The sequence below is a fragment of the Varanus komodoensis genome, unplaced genomic scaffold (genome assembly GCF_004798865.1).
Source record: "Varanus komodoensis strain SLA01 unplaced genomic scaffold, ASM479886v1 scaffold6_4, whole genome shotgun sequence".
NCBI classification, from domain to species: domain Eukaryota; kingdom Metazoa; phylum Chordata; class Lepidosauria; order Squamata; family Varanidae; genus Varanus; species Varanus komodoensis.
The window spans coordinates 20,710,751-20,715,676 of record NW_025336347.1 but is presented as its reverse complement, the minus strand read 5'-3'; the positions used below and the strand labels follow the sequence as shown (position 1 = coordinate 20,715,676).

The 4,926-nt window shown below is 47.7% G+C and overlaps 1 non-coding gene across 1 annotated transcript; it reads left to right on the top strand.

Annotated features, from left to right (window-relative positions):
* The first annotated feature begins 3,188 nt into the window (after positions 1–3,188).
* Positions 3,189–3,299, top strand: TRNAL-CAA. The gene is made up of 2 exons: positions 3,189–3,226; positions 3,254–3,299. It is a non-coding gene; the product is annotated as a tRNA-Leu (tRNA).
* The last annotated feature ends 1,627 nt before the right edge of the window (positions 3,300–4,926 follow it).

Genomic DNA, 4,926 nt, shown 5'->3' with positions numbered 1-4,926 from the left:
CCTGCATCCCAAGTATATCGCCAACACACCGTAGCACCCGTCAAAGAGGAGAGTTATTTCTTGCATGGACAGAGTAACTGCAAGCCCCAAAGTTTCTAGTAACCTGACCAAATCGGAGACCACGTAACTCCCCACTAGACATCAGTTATACTGCACAGCAAATGGAATTTGCTCTCTACTGGGTTGATACTCTTGCAGGAGGAAGTGACTTCTGAAGCAGTAATGAACATAGCAGTAAGATATAATATTAATTATTATGTGTTGCTTTTATCCCATCAACCCCTCTGTTTTACTTCTCCCTCTCCCTGGCTAGTGAAAAGGTCTGATGTCACAGCCTCCTCCATTTGCCCTGAGAGGGAGGAACAGCTCAGGGGGGCATATGATGAAGTGCCGTGGCTGCTATGGTTGGCCACCATTGTTACATCCCAAGAGGGTGTATTGTTCTAGGCAACCAATCAACGGCCAAAGAGCAGCTCCCTCATTTGAATATTAGCCAATACATGACAGCAGAGACAATCCAGAGCCATTTACCACTAAGAAGTCCAGGGGAGCCTGAGTGCACGAGACTGACGCCATGGCTGCTGCCCGCAGTCGGAAGAAGCCGCCTCAGAAGAGAGTGACGGAGAAGCAGCAGAAGCAGCAGCAGCGAAGGCAGCAGCAGCAGCAGAAGGCAGCACCGAAGCAGGCGAAATACCCCCCCAAAACATTTGTGCCCAAGGCGCCGCAAAAGCTGGGCCAAGGGAAACTGCCCCTGCACACCGAGGCCAACAAAAAGGCCACCTTCACGCAGCAGTGCGTCCTCGCGACTCAAGGCGGGCAGCAGCGCTGCTTCCTCAGCAACTGCATAACCTCGCAAGCCACGGCGGGCACCCACAGCCTGCCTCCGGCCACTGTGTGGCCGCCTGTGGCCCGATGGGTGATCACCACGTGTCCTCAGCAGCTGGGCGCCCCCCCCAGGCCCCTGTGGTGGGGTGGGCAGCAGCAGAGTGTCCTCAGCCACGCGGGGCCTTCCCTTGCTCTCTGTGGCAGGACGGACAGGCCCCTCTGCGTTCTCCCCACCGGGAGCCTTCCCTACGAAGCAAGCGAGACGATGTCCCGGCAACAGTTAGCGTGCCTGTTTCCCAGCCCCGATCCTTGTTAGCAGAACACCCCACTCTTTCTCCCGGGGCTGGCACGAGAAGAGGGGAGGAAGAGAAGAAATGGCCAGCCCGAGAAAAATCCCATCATCCCCCTGGGGAAAGACCTGCCATTGCCGTCTAAGCTCCCAGGAATCCAACACCCAACGGAAACATTCAAGGCACATTCAAGGCAGCCTTAAGGTGAAGGTTCACTCAACAGAAGACATTCGCTTTCATGAGAAAGCACCATCTTCGGACTTCAAAGAGCGCTGGATTGCTAATCATCGAGATAGCATGTGTGAGATTTTCCTTCAGGAGAAGACGAAGCAAGTAATTATTAACATACTAATAAAGTGGGATTTTAGAATCAGTGTTCAGCAGTGTCCTTTCATGCACAATGCAAAGTGTGGGCAGTTTCTGCACGTGTGGATTATGGTTCTAGCACCTTTTCCCATATCCTCGTTTGCCACGGCATTCCAGCCACAGGTATGACTCACAGCACAATTTTGCCCTGCATTCCAGCAACTGCTTTGCCACTTCCTCCCTGATCCCCAATGTAGCTGAAAAACCACCTATCCCTGGGCATGTTGAGTAGAAACTAGGTGGAAATGTCCTGGCCTGAACGGTGTTTGCCCCATGCAGATGTTCACCAGAGAACCATACTGGAGCCTAGCACTGCGCTTTGGGTGCAATAGCGGAACTGCATATGAAGGGGCACGTGGATGTGTGTACACACGCCTGGTAACTTGTAGTTTGCTGCAAATTAATATCCATTTTCTTATGCACCTTCCCAAATCAAGTTTTCTGGCGATGTCTCTTTTGTGGTCAGAAGTGAGGGCTTTGAGGGACACTGCAGACTTCGTGGTATCCACTTCAGTTATTCAAGCAAATTGGGCTGATATCCTCTCGTGTGAAGTTGACGTTATAGAGGGAATTGCTTTGGCATTTGGAATTGCACAACTTGAAAAGCTATAGCTGTAGAACAGAACTACCAAGAACTCTCTCCCAACACTGACGTCTCATCCATCGATAAGACAATGCTAAAAAGCTAAATGCTAAAAAGCCATAGAGGTTTTTAGACCAATTTAAAGCAATGTACATTAAACAATGTGGAACATTTTACTCTGCAGAGGAAAATAGCTGCACAATAGCTTTTGATGGATGGCAGAGCTGTGCCTCAAGAAGCAGCCCCAGATTTCCAATGAAAATGAAATAAATAAGATGGAAAATGGAGCAGAATGCTTGCTTCTGAAGGAATTCTTCCATGGTTTATTCCTTCACCCCTAGCCTGTTTCTGTGTGAACTGAAAACCTCCACAGATTCTTTTTAAGCACTTTCCGTAGCACCCCCTGGTTGGACTACAGCTCCTAGCTTCAGTGATGAGGCTGGATCAGGCCAAAGGCCCATCTAGCCCAGCATCCTGTGCACACAGCCGCCAAAGGTTCCCGCAAGCAGGCTCCTTCCAGCAACATCCAAGACCATCCAGGTTTGGAGCGTGGCTTCATAAAGCTCTGATTATAACTGGACGTTGAAATGCTATGCACGCTTCCCTGGGATTCGGTGCCATTGAATTCAGTGAGATTTATTTCGAAATGAACATGTGGAATTTACTAGCTTATGCCCCTGCAAAGTTTATGCCCCTGCAACGTTAAGGCTTTATCTCCTTATTAACTGAAATAACCTGTGCTGTTATCCTGTGAAACTAAAATGAGGAAAAGATGGGGTATAAGAAATATAGGCGTCGTTTGAAGCAGAAAATCTGAGACGGTATGAAGAAAAAAAGCTGTTTTAAAAAACTGATGTGGCAACTTTCGCCGTCACCCTCCTTCCAAAGCTCTGGTTCCATGGGAAGAACAGAGATTTTAAATTAACACCGCTGTGTACCCTTTGGAATGATCGACTTTGGCGTGTGAGATAGAAGAGAATGGGCTGCCTTGCAGAGAAAGGGCTGGTGATTACGGGAAATGAAAGGGAAACGCCCCCAAATCCAACGTGCGCGGAAGCACGGAAGCACACGCAGAGCCGCCTATCGATAGTTAGGGCGGAACCAGAGACAGCGTTCGCGTCAGTGTCAGGATGGCCGAGTGGTCTAAGGCGCCAGACTCAAGGCTTGAGTGCTTTCCCGCGGCTGGGTGTTCTGGTCTCCAAATGGAGGCGTGGGTTCAAATCCCACTTCTGACACATCCTTTTTTTTTTTTTTTAGCTATCCCTCCGGCGTTGATAGTGTACCGTTTCTCTCTGTAACTCAAACAAAACTCCCAAAGATTTATGTACAGCATTTTCTACGCAGTTTTATAGACAGCGCTGGAGAGATACATGTATAAATATTGCAAGCTAGGGGGCGGTCCTAGTCCGCTGGGGGCACCGAATACACACTGCGACTTCCTTCCAATTTCGCGTTGCTAAGATTTGCGCCGTAACTTTAGGGGAAAAGTGGGGATTAAATCCCCAGCAGCATTCAGGCTGGGCCATGCGGGGGGCAGGGGGTTAGGCCTCTTTTCTGCCTAAAATTGCCTATTTTGTTAGCTTCGCGCATGCTGCCAGCCTTCGCTCTTCTGTCCTGACGATGGTGCTTTTGTGGATCAAAAGAAAGGGGAACAGCCGGAAGCTAAACGGATTGCATTTTTACTGGGACATTTGCAAGGACTGTAGAATTTCCCTATGTTATATTTTAATTAACAATATTTTTCACTTCCAGGAGAAGCCACGTGGCTTATTTAATAGCAACAATAATGATATTTTTAAAACCCAAATCGAAGAAGCGGCGATCATGCTAAGAAACTGAGAGTAATAGACCAAAACCAAGCCGCTTTCTTACAGACGAAGCAGGAGATACCCGCTTTCCCAGTAATAACCCGTAGCTGCAGCAAATATCTGCAGCGATTTGAATCGTTCGCGCTGGAGAGGTGGAAAGTCAAGCCCCGCTCAAGGGAAATTGTCTATTTTTATTTATTTATATGAAAGGGCGAGAGAAACGCTTGGGGCGAGCTGTATATCTGGCAGCGAAATAACCGCCCTGGAAAGTATTCCCGATTCTTCAGGAGAAGTTGCTTGTGAGCTTCTGACAAGCCACCGTGGGATACAGTGAATTTAGTTTGATCCAACAGGGTCCTTTTCTAGTGTTCTTAAAATGCCGCGCTATCGTGTGCCAGAGGGAAAGAAATACTTAACTTTATTCTGAGCTCTTTTTTCTAGTTCACTGTAAGAAAAACACCTGTGTGTTGTAACTTTTACCCATTTAATTTGCTTTAATTTTTATGCTAACTATTTTATATTTTTTTAATATCCAGCATTGTGGTGTGTATTTTCGTGAACCATCCAGAGAGCTATTGGGTAATATAAAAATGAAAAGGAGAGCAGTCATTTTAGGAAATCAGTAACTTCTAGGAATGCCAAAGGCCAGTTCTTTTTATTTTGAATTATTCAGCTGCTTTAGAAAATAGGATGCTCTTGCACTGAACATTTTGGCAGTAAAGTTATGCCTCGCCAACTAATACCAAATGGAGAGGTGAGGTGGCAGTTGGGAAGCTACAGGGGTTGCAAACATATTAGTATCACTTCATGCAAACTGATACGTGTGTGTGTAAATAAATACAAAAGAACATAAGAAGAGCCTGGCTGGTTCGGAGCAAGGGCCCAAACTAGCTTTATACATTTCTCTAGTTACTGAACAAATGGTTTGAGGAGACCATCATCCCCACGGGCTTCTCTTCCCCACTGTTGGGATCAGACAGGAACCATCAGACAGGAAGCAGTCGGGGCCCCCTTTGCCGCTGAGGCCCAGCTGAGACCTCAGGGGGCAGCTGGA